The sequence below is a fragment of the Carettochelys insculpta genome, chromosome 6 (assembly GCF_033958435.1).
Source record: "Carettochelys insculpta isolate YL-2023 chromosome 6, ASM3395843v1, whole genome shotgun sequence".
Taxonomy (NCBI): Eukaryota; Metazoa; Chordata; order Testudines; family Carettochelyidae; genus Carettochelys; species Carettochelys insculpta.
Genome location: NC_134142.1, coordinates 78,521,003 through 78,541,969, shown reverse-complemented (window position 1 = coordinate 78,541,969; position 20,967 = coordinate 78,521,003). Strand labels below are relative to the sequence as shown.

Below are 20,967 nucleotides of genomic sequence, written 5' to 3'. Positions count from 1 at the left end.
AACTAAGAGACACCTCAGGCTTCCCCCGCCGTAAGGCCCCTATGCGAGGCCAGCGCTCGGACTCCTAGCGCGATGCTAGGTACCGGCTTCCCCCCGGCTGCGTGGGGAAATGGCGCCCAGCTCACTCCCTTTCTTCCTCGCTAACGCACAAGTGCCTTGCTGGCCGTGGTACAAAATGGCGGCCGCGGTGGCCCCGAACCTAGCATAGGCGAGAGGCCGTAGCGCGGGCAGCAGCGCCCGCGGCGAGGAGCCAATCGGACTCGGCGCTGGGCCTCCGAAGACCAATGGAATGTGGGGGCGGTGGCTTGTGCTGCCGGCTGTCCAATGGCGGCTCGGTGAGTGCTGGTTGCAGGGCCCGCCCGCCCGGCTCTGGGCGGTGCTGGAGCGGGCGGGCGTTGAGGCGGCCGTTTCCTGTCCTGGTGCATGGTGGTCGGACGGAGGAATTGTTGGAAAATTTCTCGGCGAGGTTAGTATATAAATGTGTTTTTACCCAGTGTGCCTTATTCTACTCTCCGCCATCTCCGGCTGGGGCCGCCTCGCCGGGCCCGCTCCCTCCCCGCCGCGTGCAGGCAAGCGGAGCGGGGCAGGTGGTGAGCAGGGGCAGCGCCGACTGACATTATTAAAGCAGCGGTTCTGCCGCCCGCCCGCCTAATACATTTTCCTCCCCTCCTCCACCCTGTTTGCCACAGCCGCCGCCACAGCTGCACCAGCTCCGCCCCGCCGGCGCTGCAGCCTCGGGATGCATCTGCGCGACAAACCCCCAGCCAGGGCAGCTCCGCTGGGTGGGATGAGGCTTTAAGCGCGGCCGCTCCCCGAGGGCTTCGCCCTGGGCCCGGCCTCGATGGGAAGGCGCCCCCGGTGCGCTGCGTCACACAGCGGCGTCGCTCCCTTGCCCGCGCTGCGGCGGGGGTGGGTGTTAGCGCTGTGGCCTGCGGAGGTTGAAGCCGCGGTTTCCAGCGCTGCACGCGGAGACGCCCGCGCGCTGCTCTGTCATGGGGGCCAGGCATCCTGCCAGTGCCGCTTCCAGCGGGTCAAGTCGGTAATGCTAAAAGGGTTTGTTGCCCATAGCTCGTTTATAACCGTTGCTCGGTGTCAGGGTTGGACTCCGCCTCACCCCATGGTCTTCTGATGTCTATTTGCCAGTGTTACCCCCAGGGAATAAAAATCTGTGGGTGCCTGGGGTGTCTGGTGTAGGGACGTTAATTGTCACAACCACGAGAAGTCCTGTGGCACGTTATAGACTAACGGATATTTTGGAGTGTAAGCTTTTGTCTGCTAATCGTTGTTACATCTAAAGGTGATGTATCCAGCCTGATTGTTTCCTTCTCTTGAAAATGACTTGCACGTGGTGCCACTTTGGAATCCGTAAGTCACTTTTAGGAGGTGTGCTGCGGTGACAGCAAACGAGGGAGTTAAATCTGTTGGCAAAACAAACAACAAAGCAGCCTTACAGAGCATCACTCCAGTGAAGGGGTCTCTGACAATGGAAAAAGTTGGGAAGCAGCTCATTCATGGAGAAACTGTTTTGTCACCACTATGTATTTATAGTGTTCTAAGCATACATACTCCTTCACTAACACAAGATGAGTTCCCTACATGGTGTCAGATAAACTAAGATTTTCTCAGCTCATAAAAATAATATACAGCCAGGTGCTTTTTACATAGCATTACTTTTCTCAGCTTTTTCTTAACTTTTTTCTCTCCTGAACCTTGAATATATATAGTTAGATCCAACTATACAAAAATTGTTACTTTTACAGTAGATTACTCCATATTTCCACAAGTAAGCTGTTTTATGATTTGTTAAGATGGGTCATCTTGTAAAAATTAAGCATTTTTTAAGAAAAATCTAGCAGTTATCACTGTTCTATATACAACGTATTGTGGCTTAAATTTTAAGTTACTAAAGTTTTAAAATTTGCATTAACTCTCAAAGTGTGGCATACTTAAATGTTTCCTTTTAATAGGAATTTGGTTCCTTTTAAAGGATTATAAATACATTGCCTTTTTTGGAAAGTTTTTCTAAATTTTGGTCCAAATCTCCCACTGAATTACAGGATTTTTTCTGTATCAGAAATAATGCATCCACTATATTGGTTTCACATAGGTGTTAGTTAAATTTAATTGTCTTTTAATAGCTTGTCTCCCTGAAGTATTTGATGTATTTGATGTATCTGTATAAATAAAGCTTTGTCTATCAAATTACATTTTTAGAATTTTAAGGTACTATATAGCAGGTGTGCTTTAATGGCTTAGCTTTTTAGATTTAATTTTAATTTAATTTTGTGAGGGCTTGATCCTCTAAGACTTTCACATTTCCTAGTGGACTAAGCATATGACTATTATTTTCACAGCAAAGATTTTCAGTTTACTCAGTAAAGCAAATAAACATATTTACTTATGATTCAGTGAAGTATTATACTTATGGTATCATTGAGTGAAATATACATTATTTTACTTATGAGCACCATCGCAGGTGTTTATTAAATAGTCCCACATAAGTTGCCTTTCTGATAAGCTGTTAGATATTTGTAGAATAAATTTTTAAAGAATTGGTTTAATTTATAAAGCCTCAATTCAAGGAACACTGCATGTGTATAACTTTATCACCTGAATAATGCTGTAAGCTCCGTTGTGTCTACTCCATGTTTGATTTATTGCATATGTGTATATTTGTAGCATCCTAATACTTCATTAATATGAGTCTGTTTTCACAACACCCTCGAAGTAAAGTATGCCTATTTTATTATAGGGGAAACTGAGGCTTAAAAAGATGACGGTCAAAAGCATTCACTGATTTTTGTGTGTCTAACACAGATGTTTTTGGACCTGTTTTTTTTTTTCATTACATAGTGTTTTATTTGTCCAAAGTATAACTCTCAGCATATGTCTGTGCTCCAGCTCAAATCCAAATTTCTACATTTCACTTAACCAGACCCTTTAGTATGAGCCAACTGTACATGTTTTATTGTACTGTACATATACTTATTGACGTGTTTGTAGTTGTGAGTACTCAGTGCTTTTGTACACCAGATGCCAGGGTTTCTTACTGGATATCAAGTTAATTAGGAACACTTAATTTAGTGACCATTTGTGAAGAGTTTGGTTTAGGTGGCTTGTCTAAGGTTATAATTTGTTCCCAGTGTCTCTCGTCAAGCCAGCCCCAGCTTCTTTTCCTCCTGTTGCTCTTATTCTCTTCCTGTTCCTGCTTGCTCCTAGTCACTTCATCTTCCTAGTCCTGTGGTATCTAGTACGTTAGCCATGTGTCACACAGACAACTGCGGTGTGGCGATTCTGGGCCCTGGAGCCACTTGTGGCTCTTGGAGCCTTTAAATGTGGCTTCTCAGAGCCTTACATGAGTGCCCACCACCTGCTTTGTGCATGCGCCCCACCACTTGGTGGCACAAATGCACATAGTGGTGGCTCTTGCAGCTCTTGCCGCTGTGGCTTGGGTTCTGGCATGACCCCAGTGTGTGTCCTGCAGTGGCGGCTCTAGTGAGTCCTTGACATTCAGTTTGTATGGGGGTGGGGAGCTGGGACTGTCTCTGGGAAGGCATTCAGTTAGTGCAGGGGGCCAGGGTGAATACAGAAGGATGATAACTACAAGTGTGGTGACCCTTGAATTATTATTGGACACCACTGTCCTTCCCAGTCTATCCCTTGCTCCCACTGTATCCTATCCTACTTTCCAGTCCAATATGGCTATCCCTTGCTTTCCAGTTTCTCTTTTAACTTCCTGTACAGTATCTCTGCCCAGCTACTTCCAGTCTTTTTTCCCTAGTTCCCATTTATGGTCTTTCTACCAGGACAGAACCAATCATCTTACTGAAAGTATATCCGTACTTAACAGAAGATCACCCTGGTTAGGATTGAGCTTCCGGGATTTGATTTAATGCGCCTAGTGGGGAGACACTAAATCAATCCATCAGGGCTTGACAGTTGACCCTGGTACTCTTCATTCTTGTGAGACATAAGGGAGGTCAATGTGAGAGTTTTTCTCGTCAACTGCCCTCTGTGGGGGTGGCAAGAAAAATCAGCATTAGATTTGTAGATTCCAGTTGCGCGCTGGGTGTCGCTGGAATTGCGTATCTAAGATGAACTTTTGGATCATGTGTAGACCTGCCCTCAGCTTGTCTCATTTCCTCTTTCAGCTCATAGTACCAGTCTCCTTGCCCACCCAGTACCAGCTTTCCCAGGCTATGTCTATGCTATGAGATAAATTTGAATTTGTTAAAATTGATTTTGTAACATTGTTTTATAAATTTGAATTTGAGTATTCTAACTTCACCCCCAGGCTCCCTACAAAGTTGACTTATGGCCGCCACACTCAATTGCTGGACATTGACTTGCTGCAGCAGTGCATTGTGGGAACCTGTCCCATAGTTCCTTCATCCCTGTAGCATTCTTGGTATTTTTGCTGGTGCAGTATCGGGGAAAAAAAGGCCAACAAGTGGTTGTGGGTATTTGATATCATCTTCCCACATTGCACTTCCCTTGTTCCCCTTCTGTGGAAGGCAAACAGCCATTTTTCTAGAAGGAAGGAAAAATAGGGCATCACCAAAGATTGCCAAATGAACTGAAAATTTCCTGTTTTTATAACTGAATTGTTTTTTAGAATTGTAGCTGTAACTGAATTATCAAAGATTTTGCCAAAAGCAGCAGGTGTCTGAGTCTCTTCAACTGTCTGTCCAGCCACTGTTTCCCCTCCATGATTACATATGATCCATGAACATAATACAGAAATAATGCCAAGCTTGGAGGAAGAGTAGGATAGTAAAGATTTGTAAAAAAGAGATTTTTGTGAGGCAGGATTTCCCAATCCATTAAACAACTTCTGTGCTCTAGGATCACCCAGCAGTCTGTCTTCTCAATTGGTCCTCTACCCAGTCTTCCCTGTGCTAAGGGGAGCCAAAGTGTAAAGAAAGGATGGAAAAGAGGCTAGGAAAAAGATTTTGGGCTTCCCACTACACTACACCAAGTTGTCCAACAGGGGGCAGGGGGCTTGTCAAACTTCAACAAGTGATGGTGCTCAGGTGGAGGGGCCAGCACTGATTGACCATGAAGATGCTGGACTCCTCATCTCATGGGGAGGTGTGGGTAGATCAAAGGATAATGGGCCAATTGAGATGGTCCTTGAAAATCATTTTTGGGCGGCAGGTGTGGGGAGCATGGCTGCAGAGCCAGTTGAAATGGTCCCTCCATGGCAGCAAGCCTTGAAAATCTTTTTGGGAATTTGGCGAGTCAGTTGAAGCTGTCCCCCCAGGGCAGCAGTAAATCCCTGAAAATCTTATCTGCCAGGGGAGACTTCTCCTGGGCCATAGCCAGGAATCAAAAATCTTTTCTTCCTTTGGAGCCCTCACCACACGCAAGCCAGGACATGGTGCTGCCTGGCAGCATGATCTGCACTGAACAGCAGGCATGTCCTTTTATTGGGTTGGGGGCTAGACATGTGATAATGTTGGATGCGGGTAAGACTGCAACTGCTTGGCGCCTGTTGGGGGTGAGGGTGTTGCACAAATGTAGACTGCAGAAAAGAAGTTTCTCAACCTCTCTTTCATGCTTGAGGCCCCCACCCCCAACAGCCTAGCTTCCATGTTGTGTGGTAGGGCAGGGGCTGGTGCCAGGACAATAAAAAAAGCCAAGTGCTCAGCTTGCAGAGGTAGAGACAGAACCATGAACTCTGTGTTTTGGGGCTCTTTTGAATGGCTAGATGCACTCATAGCCCTCATAGCAAAGAAGGAAAGAAAGTTGTTCAGGTTCTCATACCAGCATGATGCCACAACCACAGGCTTCCTGGTGCTGAACTGAAATTCAGGGGTTTCCTGTTACCTGATTCCTGGGCACCTGGAGAGCAGCAGAGATGGAAGTGGCCAGAGCAGAGCACTGTGAGGCATTGTGGGATACATATGGGAAACCTCTGGAGACTAATGAATCCAATTTTAAGACATGGCACTTCCACACTGGCCGTCATTTGGACTTTTAAATTTGAGCTTGACGCTACACCCAGCTGATGTTGTGATATTAGTATTAGTGCTTCCTGAATTGAGCTAATTGTATTCATAGTGAAGACAGTGATGTTGTAATGTCAAGCTAACTGCCTTAAATTCAAATGATCTCTTAGGGTGTGCCTACATGGGCACAAATCTTTGAAATGGCCATGCTAATGGCCATATTTTGAAGATTACTAATGAGGTGCTGAATATTCAATTCATTGCCTCATTAGCATGAGGACGATTCCAGCCCCAGCACTTCAAAAGGGTGCGGCTACACGGGGGTCCTTTTCAAAAGGACCCCACACCTTTCAAAATCCCCTTATGCCGCTCAATTTGAGTTGAATTTGAGTTTGAGTTCAGCACCAGGAAGCCTGTGGTTGTGGGGTCATACTGGTATGAGAAGCTGAGCAACTTTCTTTCTTTGCCATGAGGGCTATGAGTGCATCTAGCCATTCAAAAGAGCCCCAAAACACAGAGTTCATGGTTCTGTCTCTACCTCTGCAAGCTGAGCACTTGGCTTTTTTTTTCTGCCCTGGCATGTTTTAAAGTGACCCCATTTTTCAGCAGTCTTTTTCACTTGGGGGTAAAAGGGAAGAGAACCAGAGACCAGCAGTAGGCACAGAAACAGACAGAGGCTACAGGTACACAAATCTTCAAAATGGCCATATTTCGAAGATTATAATGAGGCGCTGAATTGAATATTCAGTGCCTCATTAGCATTAGGATGCTTCCAGCTGTGGCGCTTCGAAAGCACTGCTTTCAAAATCATGCAGCTTGGCATGGCAAAGGACCCCACACCTTTCGAAATCCCCTTTTTCCGCATCCGGAACCATCCTAAGTTAGTGTAGTTAAGTGGACAAGAGTGGGGTCTTCCTTGTTAGGCTACATCTAGGCTAGAGCAATCTGTCAACAGAAGTTTCAGTTTTCAGTGCCTCCTCACCTGTCTGGACATAGGGGATCATAATTTCCCCCAATCTGTGGTTGCAAGTTGTGCCCTGCACAACATTATGGTGGGGAAGTGGGAGACCTTCCTCCTGGAGTGGAGGGTGGATGCCGGCCATGGCTACGAGCAGCCGGGCGCAGTTCCAGTCCGCCAGGCACACCGGGACAGGTTGTGGACGCGCAAGGCCTGAGGGAGAGCATCTCCTGTGGCCCCCAATGACCTTTCCCAGGGCGTCCCCATCTGGGTCTCGGGCCTGCAGCCCTACTCTGTCCCCATCATGACCCCTCCCATCACCCCCTCACACCTCACTGATTCCTGCCCAGTAAACATACATGTGGGGGTGGTGGTTGAATAACTTTTACTTGAACAAAGATATACATTTTGAAAATCAATGGTGAATACAAAACTATTTACAAACAGTGTGAAAACAGTGAACTACATACAGTGGCGGGGGGCTTGGAATGGGGTGGGAGAGGGCCTCAGAACTGGGATGGGGTGGGGAGGGCCTTAGTCCCTGGAGGAGGTGAGAGGCCACAACCCCAATGGGGGAGCAGGGTCTCAAGCGATGTCAGCCTTGGGATTCCCTCACACTGCAGGTGCGGGGACCCTGTCAGAGATGAGTTGCAGCTGGAAGCATGGGGAGGTACAGGGGCAGTGGAGCTGTGGTGGGGTCTGGTTCAGCAGGGGCGGCTAGGGGATTGGTCATGGCCCTTAGCCACTGCCAAAACTTGAGGAAGCCCTGCGGGATGGCTGGTGGGGGCAGGGTGGTGGGGATGGGTCATCCTGCAGCTGCTGCTCCACAATGTCCATGAGCTTCCAGAGGGTGACAGTGTGGACCCTCTGGAGGTCTTTATTTGCCTGATGACAGCCTTTTTGGTTGTGGGCCTGCACTCGGGGGGGCACGGGGGGTGGATCCGGCTCACTCTGGCTCTGTCTGGTACTGTTTTGGGGCTGCCTTGATCCGATGCTGTGGTGTGGCCCACTCACCCTGGTGGGATGGTTGTGCTAGGTCAACCCTCACTCCGTGCAGGTCCAGCTGCAAGGAAGATGAAGAGGGATGGTGAGTCATTCATGCAACACAGCTCCTAGTGCACCCTGGGTCACAGGATGGCAATGTCCTAGAAGTACAGGTGTGTGTGGCCTGCACAGTGGATCCTGCTGCACGGAGACTCCTTGGTGCCTCAGGGTCTGGGCTGACTGATGTGCCCCCTTCCCTTCTATAAGATGGACTAGTGGCCAAGGAACGTGTCTGGCCACTGAGGGGACTGCATGGGTAGTGAGTGAGCTGGGCATAGCCTGGCCCTCTTTGGGGTTCCTGCACACGTGTAGCTTGCAGCACTGTCTGCGGGAGTGGGTGCTATTTCCTAACTATGGGCATACCTGTGTGTTGGGAGCCATGTTCCTTGGTGTGTTTGAGGTCGGGTCAGCGCCTGTGTGGCTAGCCTGCTTCCAGCTGAGGCAGGGACTGGCAGGCCTTCCCTGGGGCTTATGTGGCCTCCCATGAGGCTGGCAGCAGGCTGGTACCCATGCCAGGAGCTGCCTGCTGGGTTTGGGTGGGACACACTACCTTGTATGTGGGTCCACATGCCAGGATTGCAGCGCGAGGTCCCAGCCAAGCCAGCCTGGTGACACTCGCAACACACCTTGTCCTGTGCCTTCCTTCCATACCCTGGGATGTGCAGTACACTGGGTACTTACCAGAGGGATCCTTGCTTGGCTCTGGGGATACACTGGAGAGGTCTGACTCAAGGGCAAAGAGGAAGATGCTGCCTCTCACCTTGGACCCTGTGTTGGCCTCTGGTGGGGGTTGGGTCCTGGGATGGTGCTCCTTTTCCTCCTTGGGCTCTGGCTTTATGGGGCAGGCAGAGGGGACATGTCGTTGACCCCCAGGAGCTTGTGCATCTCCCTCTAGTAGGGGCAGGCTGCAGGTCCTGCCGCAGATCTCCAGCCAGCATCGCGAGCTGGGGTGTAGCCCTGCTTGGAGCTCTTTCACCTTTACCTCCACTTGCTCCATGGTGCAGGTGGGATGGGCCCATCCTGCCAGGATAGAAGTCAGCCTGGCATACACACGGGTGTTGCAGCACTTGCCTTTGGGGTTGATGCTCTCTTCCTCATCCCACAAGTCCAACAAGGCCTGAACCTTGGCCCTGGTCCAGGAGGGGGCCTGATGCATTGTGCACCAGGGTGGCTCCTGGGACCCCTCCAGCTGGTCCTCTGAGAGCCTGAGGGGGTGTGTCTCATGGCACCTGTGCCTCTTTCAATCTGCTGGCTGTTGTGGCTGGCAGCACATTGGAGGGAGCTGTATGGCATGCTGCTGCTCCAGTGCTCAGCTTCCTGCCACAAGGTTTCCTGTGCTCCCTGTGGCTTTATGGTCCCTGCCTCCAGCCATTCTTAGAGCTCTGCTTGCTGTGGACAGGGCGTCCCCTGGGGCACCTTCACGGTGCTCTAGAGGCGTTTTCTGTCAATAGAAGGCCCCCTGGAATGTCCAGACAGGCGTTCTGTTGACAGATCTCTGTCTACAGGCATTTTTCCTCATGGGGAGCCCAATGATGCTGTTGACAAAAGCCCTGCATTCTACTGATTTACCGTTGACAGAATGCCTTGGGAGTGTGGACGCTCCACACGTTTTGTTGACAAAACCCTCTAGTGTAGATGTAGCCTTAGAGACTCTGGTCAAATTCTAGAACACATTTTGATCTTTGCATGACACTTCAGCTTTTTTGCACCTCAAGTTGATGTTTGTTAGCTATAATAAAGTTTGCCTCAGGGATAATACAATATTGCTAGTTTTGGGATCTCGCTGCAAATAAGATATGGCCACAAGACCAAGTTTATCATTGCCATAGACAGGCACATCTTAATTAACTTAAGCACATTTACAGCTGCTTAGGAGGGCAGTGACACATTACCTTTTGTGCTTGCTTACTATTCCAGCAGTCATGCCTTTAACCCCAAACAAAAGAAAAACATGTCTGTCTTCCATTTTCAGTTTGTTTGAATCATGTTTAATAATTAGGACCCTACCAAATTCACAGCCATAAAAAATGCACCACAGACTGTAAGAGCAAGGGTTTTTTGTGTGCTTTTATCCTATACTTTACATGTTCTATGACTGAGACCACCATTTCTCAAACTGGGGCTACTGACCCAAAAGGGTGTTGGAAGCGGAGGAGGGGCACAAGGTTGTTTTAGGCTGTTACAAGATTGTCGTCCTTACTTCTGTGCTGTGTTCAGAACTGGACAGCCAGAGAGCCTTGGCTGTTGGCCAGAAGTCCAGTTCTGAAAGCAGCACCCTGTCAGCAGCAATGCAGAAGTAGTGCTGGCAGTTCCATACCAGTCAACCTGATTTCTGTGCTGATGCCTTTGGAGCTGGGAGGCTGGAGAGTGCCAGCTGCTGACCAATGGCAGAGCTCTGCCATACTTATGTCTGTGCTGCTCTTGGCCATGGCTCTGCCTTCAGAGCTGGACTCACCACTAGGAACCACTACTCTCAGGTCATCCATCTCAAAAGGCTGTGCTGCTATGAGCAGCAGAGCAGAAGTAAGGGTAACACTACCTCAACCCCCCTACAGTAACTTTCCAACCCCCGCACCTCCCACAACTTGTTTATGGGCCTGCATCCCCTACAATTACAACACTAAAATTTCAGATTTGAATATCTTAAATGAGTATGTGTACAATTTTTTAAATCCTATCACTAAAATTGACCCACAAGGGCTATGGATTTTGTAAAGCCCTATTAATAATGAACATTTGCAATCCTTACATTTAATATACAGCAATCTTATAAACCAGCAGATAGGAATAAAGGGATTTTGAAGTTGGCACGGTCCTTTTGAAAAGGACCCCATCTGAATGAGCTGCACGGGAGCGAAAAGCGGCAGTTTCGAAGTGGCAGCATGTTAATGAGGCGCTGAATATGCATTTCAGCCCCTCACAAGTATTCATAGAAATGGTTATTTTGAAAATTTCTCTAAGTGTAGACACAGCCAGAAGGAATAAAGTAGGGCAGATGTATGGTTTAGTGAATAACTGATGAGGTGAGGAAAAGGTTCTTAAAATGTGTGCTTCTGACCAAAAGGGTTTCTGAATAAGAGAAAAAGAACCAACTTTGAAGGAGCCAGTGTGCACTTTGCACCCCAGGTACTAGTATCCTCTTAAAAGTAAAGCCGATAAAATCCATGTGCAATATAAAAGCTGTTATGCCACACCAAGGAAGAGAGGTACTGGGGAGAAAAGGAGCTGTAAATCTTTTCTGGACTGAGAAATAAGGGTTCTCTGTCAAGTGGTTCTTGGGGGGGTGTGCCACTCAGTTCTCAGCACAGCCCAGCATTGCAGATTGGAACACTTTCAGAAGTGTCCCTATCCCCCGCTGCCCCTATGCCATGCCTGCGCATTGAGTGTCTCAAGTTGCTGCCGCTCAGAGGAGCGTCCACATGGTGCCGCCCTCCTCAGTTGTTTTTCAACTGTCCCAGGCTGAAGACACATTTCAGGGCAGTCCTTTTCACTTGAAAAGAATTAGAAATATATAGTTCTTCGAGTGGTCCCCATGGGTGCTCCACAATAGGTGTCGGGCTTGCCCAGCGCCGCAGATCGGAATTCTTCCAGCAGTTTCTCCTGGATTGCGCATGCACCGGCACGCGCCGCTCCCCGCGTGCCCCCGGCCACGTGCGCGATCCGGTCCCCGCCTACGAACAAGAGAGCGGATAAGAAGTATTTTGTCCCGGCAAAGAGCATGGAGTTCCTTTTTAGTCACCCACAACCGAATTCTTTGGTGGTCGAATCGTCCCAGCAGAGGTCGAAAGCCTCTCAGTACAAATCAGGGGGATCGGACAAAGATGCTAAGAAGCTAGAGCTGTTTGGTAGGAAGGTATATTCCTCCTCTACCCTGCTATTGAGAATGGCAAATTACGCGGCACACCTAGCAAACCACAACTTTGATAATTACTCCAGGCTTACTCCCCTCATGGGTTCACTCCCGGAAGACAAGAAGCCAGTGTTAAGGGCAGTTGTTCAAGAGGGCTACGCAGCATCGTGGACGGGAGTACAGATTGCCCTGGACGTGGCGGACACGGCGGCACGTTCAGCAGCTACAGCAGTGGTCATGCGTAGAGAATCCTGGCTCCAGACATCTGGTATCCCCACAGACCTGCAGGCGAAGATCGTGGATCTTCCCTTTGATACACAAAAGCTGTTTGCAGACTCCACCGACTCGGTCCTCCATTCCAGTACGGACTCGAGAGCCACACTTAGAACCTTGGGCATTTATACTCCCCCATACAGGAAGAAAAAATTTTACCCACAGCAAAGACGCTACGCTTATCAGCCACAGCATGCTCAATATCAACGAGGCTACGACCAGGGGTGCCATCAACAGCAGCAGCAGTACAGAACTCCCAGGCGATGTTCTCAACAAAGCCGTATGCCTTAGGGGCAGGCCCAAAGGCAACAGGTTTGACGGGTATGTTGGGGGCTGCACTATCAATACCATCACTCAATGCCACTCTCATCTCATGTTCCATCATCGCCTCAAACCGTTCCACTCCCAATGGCAAAAGAGCACCACAGACAAATGGGTGCTGGAGATCATAGACACGGGTTACACGATCCCCTTCCAGTCACTCCCACCGATGAAGCCTCCTGCCAGGCCTCACCTCAGAGATGCTGCCCACAAGGCGAGGCTCAAGCAGGAGGTGGATCACCTTATGTTCATAGGGGCAGTGGAAAGAGTGCCGGAAAAATTCCAGGGGAAAGGCTTTTATTCACGCTACTTCCTACCAGAGAAGAGAACAGGAGACTGGAGGCCCATCTTAGATCTTCGGGGCCTCAACCGTTACTTGTGCAAGCAACGTTTTCGGATGATCAGAGTTGCCTCTGTACTCACGGCACTGGATGGTGGAGACTGGTTTGCAGCCCTCGACTTACAAGATGCTTACTTTCACATAACAATCCACCTGACACACAGACGCTTCCTCCGCTTCACGGTCGGCAAGGAGCACTTCCAGTACAGGGTTCTTCCGTTCGGCCTTTCTTCGGCTCCCAGAGTCTTTACCAAAACTCTGGCAGTGGTGTCAGCCTACCTGCACAGAGGGTGTTTATTTTCCCATATCTGGACGACTGCCTGCTGAAGGGGGCCTCGAAGGCAGAGGTCTTACGCATGATACACGTCAGAGCGGACACGTTTTCTTCTCTGGGCCTAGTTATCAACCTCGCAAAGTCAAAGACCGAACCCACACAAGATATAGAGTTCATAGGGGCACGCATAAACTCCTTCACAGCAAGAGTATACCTGCCTGACGCCCGCTTCCGCACCATCAGTGCGCTGGTGCAGGTCATCACATACAGCCCCACGGTGCCGGTCTTAACGTGCCTACAGCTGTTGGGCCACATGGCGGCAGCGACGTTTGTGGTACAGAATGCCAGGTTGGCAAATGAAATTTAATGTGGGTAAGTGTAAGGTAATGCACGTTGGAAAAAATAACCCAAATTACACGTACTACATGATGGGGTCAAATTTAGCTACGACAGATCAGGAAAGGGATCTTGGAGTTATAGTGGATAGTTCTCTGAAGACATCCACACAGTGTGCAGTGGCAGTTAGTAAAGCAAATAGGATGTTAGGAATTATTAAAAAAGGGATCGATAATAAGACAAAAGATATCATACTTCCCCTATATAAAACTATGGTACGCCCACATCTTGAGTACTGCGTGTAGATGTGGTCTCCTCACCTCAAAAAAGATATATTGGCATTAGAAAAGGTTCAGAAAAGGGCGACTAAGATGATTAGGTGCTTGGAACGGGTCCCATATGTGGAGAGGCTAGAGAGACTGGGACTTTTCAGTTTGGAAAAGAGGCGATTGAGGGGCGATATGATAGAGGTATATAAAATCATGAATGGTGTGGAGAAAGTGAATATAGAAAAATTATTTACCTTTTCCCATAATACAAGAACTAGGGGACACCAAATGAAATTGATGGGTAGTAGGTTCAAAACTAATAAAAGGAAATTTTTCTTCACACAGCGCACAGTCAACCTGTGGAACTCATTGCCCGAGGAGGCTGTGAAGGCCAGGACTCTATTAGGGTTTAAAAAAGAGCTTGATAAATTTTTGCAGGTTAGGTCCATAAATGGCTATTAGCCAGGGATAAAGTATGGTGCCCTAGCCTTCAGAACAAGGGCAGGAGATGGATGGCAGGAGATAAATCACTTGATCATTGTCTTCTGTTCTCCTTCTCTGGGGCACCTGGCATTGGCCACCGTCGGCAGATGGGATGCTGGGCTGGATGGACCTTTGGTCTGACGCAGTATGGCCATTCTTATGTAACTTATACACATGCGAAGCCTGCAGCATTGGCTGGCGAGCGTTTACAAACCGGCATCCCACACTGTCCACAGGGTGGTGTCGCCCACGACAGAGGTGCGCAGATCCCTGGCGTGGTGGGAAAATCCCAAGAATCTGCTAGTGGGGGTGCCCTTTCACCAACCACAAATTTCTATTTTTCTTACTATCGACGCCTCCCACATAGGATGGGGAGCGCACATTGGCGACAAGGTGACGCAAGGGCTATGGTCCCCTGCGGAACAGACACTGCACATAAACATACTGGAGCTCAGAGCAGTGTTCAATGCCTGCAAACATTTTCGAGATTACCTGCACGGCAAAGTAGTCGGGATCAATACCGACAATACCTCCACTATGTTTTACATCAATCGACAAGGAGGAGCACGCTCCCGTGCTCTATGTGCGGAAGCAGTCTAATTGTGGAACTGGTGCCTCGCCTACAACATAACGTTGAAAGCCTCGTACTCGCCGGGCGCTCACAACGCGAAAGCAGATCAGCTGAGCAGGCACTTCGCACTCATGCATGAATGGCAGATCCGCTCCGATCTGCTACAGCGCATTTTTCGTACATGGGGGTTTCCCCAGATCGATCTGTTTGCCACCCAGTACAACAAGATGTGTCCCCAATACTGCTCCAGGGCAGGAGTGGGACGGGGATCCCTGGGGGATGCATTCATGATTTCATGGAGGGGCCCTCTACTTTACGCGTTTCCCCCCACAGTGCTTATCCGTAGGGTTCTGCAGAAAGCCAGAAGGGACAGAGCTCGCATGATACTCATAGTCCCAACTTGGGATCGGCAGCAATGGTTTCCCTTGCTTCTGCGCATGTTGGACCGTCCACCGCTTCCTCTACCGGTGGCGCCGGACTTACTCACGCAGGCTCAGGGGTCCATAGTGCACCCGCACCCTCAGGGTCTGCGTCTGCAAGCATGGTTAATCCATGGCTCAGCTCCTTAGAGAGCATGTGTACAGAGGGAGTACAACAAGTCCTGGAATGTAGCCGAAGGACCTCCACCAGGAGGACTTACAAGCAGAAATGGACTCGATTTACAGCCTGGTGTTCTGCCAAGCAGTTAGCTCCCCTTGACGTTCCTATACCTGTAATACTAGAATACTTATTGGACCTCAAAAAAGGCGGGCTTTCCCTATCCTCGCTAAAGGTCCACCTCGCTGCTATATCAGCCTTTCGGCATACAGAGGAAGGGCCACTGTATTCGCCCATCCTATCGTCACAAGGTTCTTGAAGGGGTTGGTAAACCTGTACCCCCCTCGGAAACCGCTTCCACCATCGTGGAGTCTGGACTTGGTGCTCAGCACGCTATCGGGTCCACCTTTCGAACCATTAGCCACAGTTCCCCTCTGTCTCCTTACGATGAAAAGAACCTTCCTCCTTGCGATTATGTCAGCCCACAGGGTGAGCGAGCTCGCAGCAGTGATGGCAACGCTGCCCTGCACAGTATTCTCAAGGGAGGCGGTAACCTTAAGGCTGCACTCAGCCTTTGTTCCAAAAGTTTCTTCGGAGTTCCATCTTAACGATCCAATAGTTTTACCCTTGTTTTACCCGAAGCCTCACAGCTCCAGCAAGGAGGCTCGCCTGCATCTCCTGGATGTGAGGAGGGCGTTGGCCTTCTACATAGACAGAACTAAGTCCTTCCGGAAAACAGACAGGCTCCTAGTCTCTCTCGCTCCCAGGTCAAAAGGAGAAGGTCTCTCTTCACAGAGAATCTCAAAGCACATTGTGTCCTGTATAAAAATGTGCTACGAGCTTCGAAAGAGTCCTTTGCTGGCCCCGCCTAGGGCTCACTCCACCAGGGCAGTGGCGGTGTCAACAGCCTTCTTCAAGGGCATCGCGTTAAAAGACATCTGTAGAGTGGCGACCTGGTCATCCTACGACACCTTCGCCAAGCATTGTGCCCTACACCGGGTATTCGAAGAGGATACCCATCTGTCGACAGCAGTCCTCTCGGGGACAAGCTGCACATGAACCGATTACCCAACTCCTTTTACTTGGGTTACTGCTGGGTAGTCACCTATTGTGGAGCACCCACGGGGACCACTCGAAGAAGAGAAGTTACTCACCTGTAGTAACGATGGTTCTTCGAGATATGTCCCCGTGGGTGCTCTACCACCCGCCCATCCTCCCCGCTTCGGGTCTCTGTCTAGTGTTTTTCAGGAGCATTCGAGGCGGTTGGTCAAGGAACTGGCGGGGACTGGATCACGCACATGGCCAGGGGCGCGCAGGGAGCGGTGCGTGCCGGCGCATGCGCGATCCAGGAGAAACTGCTGGAAGAATTCCAATCTGCAGCGCCGGGCGAGCCCGACAGCTATTGTGGAGCACCCACGGGGACATATCTCAAAGAACCATCGTTACTACAGGTGAGTAACTTCTCTTTAGCGTCCCCCTTTGCCTCATAGTTTTAATAGTTATACCGTTGTACCTTGTTTACACTCCCCCCAAAAAAAATTTAAAAAAAAGAAAAGAAAAGAAAATGCAGTGGCTGCTGTGGGGCTGCGTCGTCATCTTTTTTTCTCCTGTCAACATGCTAGCTTCTCCTGGAATGAAGAAGTGCGACTATATAGGGGCTCTTTGCCCATTTCTGATGGGCATGCCTCCTGTGTAGAATGCCCCGGAGAAGCTCACTCTGCAATAAGGACCCCCCATTGCAAAAGCATTTTGGCAAGGGTGAGAAAGGACCATGAAGCATGGCTTAAAGGTGTTGTGTTCTGGGAAAAGTTGCTATCATGCAGGGACAAGCCAGAGGACATGCGAGTACAGCAAAAGCCCTCTGATAGGGCAGCTTTATCGACCCACAAAGGCTTGCAAGCCACAAGAGCTTCACTGGTATGCTCTCTGTTGTCATTGCCCAGAGCCTTGTGTTCCCCAGCATCATCTGTATGTGGTGCCCTGGAGAAATGCAGGTCCCTCTTGGCCAGAAGAATTGAGGCAGAGACCAAGCGAGCCACATCATTTGTTGATATTGAGGTATCAGCTTCAGAAAAGCATATATGCCTCCGCTGGCACCTCCTATCAGCTCTATCTCTGTGCCAGATCAGTCAGCACCACAATATAGAAATTTCTGTATAAGATGTGGCTTCTACAAAATGCCCTCAGGCTGACACAGGAGGATTAGCATCTTCACCATGCTCAATAACACAAGCACACATTCATATCTTACAAGATGTCGCACACTTCTACACCACCATCTGCAATATCTGATTATGGTAGCAGGCATTGGAACAGGCGTTCATCAGGCTGCTCATCTCTGTCCCCATCACAAGCTTCCTGGCGTTCATACAGAGACCCATTCATTTCAGCCACATCCCATATGGGTCAGCCAGCTGTGGATGTATCCCCCCATCAGCTTCCACCTCAGTGGGGCCCTGGGATGCAAGACAGCGCTACCGACTATGTACTTCGTATACCTATAATTCAAGATGCACTACACTTCAGCTTCAGCTCACCTCCAGACACACTCTCACAATCTCTGTACAATCCTCACCTGTCAACCCGCCTTCTGTAATCTCCCAGGCGGTTTCTAATGAAGTCAGTGACGTACCTCATTCAGACTCAGAGAGTTCCTCACAGAGGCTTAGGTGTAGACAAAATGAGGTAGTGTTCTAGATATCACCTTCTTTACTGGCAGATAATCTGAAACAATTTCAGGGGCTGTTCAAACGAGTAGGCCGATCACAAGATATTAGTTTACAAGAGGCTCAAGATAAACAATATTACAGAATCACAGAATCATAGGGCTGGAAGGGACCTCAGGAGGTCATCTAGTCCAGCCCCCTGCTTCAAGCAGGATCAACCCCTCCTAAGTCATCCCAGCCAGGACTTTGTCCAGCTGGGACTTAAAAACCTCAGGGGGTGGAGAATCCACCACCTCTCTAGGCAACGCATTCCAATGCTTCACCACTCGCCTGGTGAAGTAGTTTTTCCTAATATCTAACCTATACCTTTCCCTCTTCAACTTCAGACCATTACTCCTTGTTCTGCCATCTGACACCACTGAGAACAGTTTCTCACCCTCCTTTTTAGAGCTCCCCTTCAGGAAGTTGAAGGCTGCTATTAAATCACCTCTAAGTCTTCTCTTCTGGAAACTAAACAAGCCCAAATCCCTCAGCCTATCCTCATAGGTCTTGTGCTCCAGACCCTTAATCATTTTTGTTGCCCTTCGCTGAACTTGCTCCAGCAAATCCATATCCTTTTTATATTGGGGGGCCCAAAACTGGACACAGTATTCCAGATGTGGCCTCACCAGTGCCGAATAAAGAGGAATAACTACTTCTCTAGATCTGCTCAAAATGCTTCTCCTAATGCACCCCAGTGTGCCGTTAGCTTTCTTGGCTACAAGGGCACACTGTTTACTCATATCCAGCCTTTCATCCACCATAACCCCTAGGTCCCTTGCCATCGTACTGCTGCTGAGCCAGTCGGTCCCCAGCCTGTAACAATGTTTGGGATTCTTCTGCCCCAGGTGCAGGACTCTACACTTCTCCTTATTGAACCACATCAGATTTTTTTTGGCCCAGTCCTCCAATTTATCCAGGTCCCTCTGGATTCTCTCTCTACCCTCCAACGTGTCTACCTCTCCCCCTAGTTTTGTGTCATCTGCAAACTTGCTGAGGGTGCTATCCAGTCCTTCATCCAGGTCATTAATAAAGATATTGAATAACACCGGCCTCAGAACCGCGCCTTGCGGCATTCTGCTTGAAACAGACCGCCATCCAGATATTGAGCCATTGACCACTACCCGTTGGGCCCGACCATCGAGCCAGCTTTCTGTCCATCTTATAGTCCAAGGATCCAATCCATATTTCCTTAACTTATGGACAAGAATGTTGTTGGAGACCGTTTCAAAAGCCTTGCTGAAGTCAAGGTATATCACATCCACTGACTTCCCCATGTCCACAGAGCTTGTTACCTCGTCATAGAAGCTAATCAGATTAGTCAGGCAGGACTTGCCCCTGGTGAATCCATGTTGGCTACTTTTGATCACTTTCCCCTCTTCCAAGTGCTTCCAAATGGATTCGTTGAGGATTCCCTCCATTATTTTCCCAGGGATTGAGGTAAGGCTGACGGGTCTATAGTTCCCTGGATTGTCTTTCTTTCCTTTTTTAAAGATGGGCACTACGTTTGCCTTCTTCCAGTCATCCGGTACCTCCTCCGATCTCCAAGAGTCTTCAAGGGTAATGGCCAAAGGTTCAGCAGTGACCTCTGCCAATTCCCTCAGTAACCTGGGGTGCATTAGATCAAGACCCATGGACTTGTGCACATCTAAAATTACAACCCATAGTGTCCTCGAAAATAGCATGGCTTATTAACAAGGCTATCCTTGAGCCTTCTGGTGTTCTGTGGATAAATCTAGCTTCTATTCTACCCACAAATTGCAGGGCAGATAGGAAATATTTTGTCCCTGTGAAGGACATGGATATTCTTTTTTCCCATCCACATCTGAATTCTCTAGTAGTGTACTCTGTACATCATAAATCCTAAAATCCACACTTTAAATCTTCACCCTCTGACAAAGTGCATAAGTCGCTAGACTCTTTTGACGATAGAGTTTATTCCTCTGCTACAATTCAGTTTCGCATATTCAACTATACAGCGCTTTTAACATATTATGACCATGCTAATTATACAGAATTACAGGACTTAGTTCAGGACCTCCCAGACAATGAATGTCCTATTCTTTGGTATATTATCAAGGAGGGGCACTCAGTTGCCAAGACAGCTCTTGTGGCTGCCATGGCTGCTAGAGCCACAGCCACTGCCATAGCAATGCAGTGTGGTGACAATTATCTGGTATCCTACAGGAACAGCAAGCAAATGTGGAGGATATCCCCTTTGATAGAAAGCAGCTTTTTGCTAGCACAACAGTTGAGACCTTTCATTCAATAAAAGATTCCCAACCAATACTTCGTACTTTGGGGGTGTATATCCCACCAAATAAGAAGTGCAAATACACCCCTCATCAAAGACCCAGCGATTACAACTGTAGCCACTATAGGCAACAACAGAGGCAATATGACAATGTGGCCAAGCACTGTTCCAACAGGAGGAGAATGCAACAAAATCACTCCTCCACACCCTAGCAAACTACTTTCATCACAGCTACTGCCAGGGAATGCTTTTTCCGACTCGGCCTCCTCGTCAGCTTCCAAAAGTCCACTTTAAGACCCATGCAAAAGATAGAGTTCATTGGAGCACTGCTAGATTCGGTCACAGCAATAGCCTGTCTCCTGTCACACAAATTTCAAGCAGTCATAGAATCACAGAATCCGAGGGCTGGAAGGGACCTTAGGAGGTCATCTAGTCCAGCCCCCTGCCTTAAGCGGGGTCAACCCTAACCCAATCATTTCAGCTAGGACTTCATCAAGCCAAGACTTAAAAATCTCTAGGGATAGAGATTCCATCACATCTCTGGGTAAAGCATTCCAGTGCTTCACCACCCTCTTGGTGAAATAGTTTTTCCTAATATCCAACCTATATGTCTCCCTCTGTAACTTCAGACAATTGCTTTCTGTTCTGCCATCTGTTACTAGTGAGAACAGTCTCTCTCCATCCTCTTTAGAGCCCACCTTTAGGAAGTTGAAGGCTGCTATTAAATCACCCCTCACTGTTCTCTTCTGCAAATTGAACAACCCCAGATCCCTCAGTCTCTCCTTATAGGTCATGTGCTCC

The 20,967-nt window shown here is 48.8% G+C and overlaps 1 protein-coding gene across 4 annotated transcripts in view; it reads left to right on the top strand.

Moving 5' to 3' along the window:
- The first annotated feature begins 390 nt into the window (after positions 1-390).
- The window catches only part of ZNF143 (zinc finger protein 143), a 133,929-nt gene continuing 113,352 nt past the window's right edge, over positions 391-20,967 (top strand). For 2 of the 4 annotated variants that reach the window (XM_074997424.1, XM_074997420.1), the window contains exon 1: positions 391-466. The gene's annotated coding sequence lies outside the window, so the exon portion shown is untranslated. Of the gene's footprint in view, positions 467-502; positions 1,040-20,967 lie in introns of those variants that run through there. The other 2 variants (XM_074997421.1, XM_074997423.1) reach the window with 2 other exon arrangements.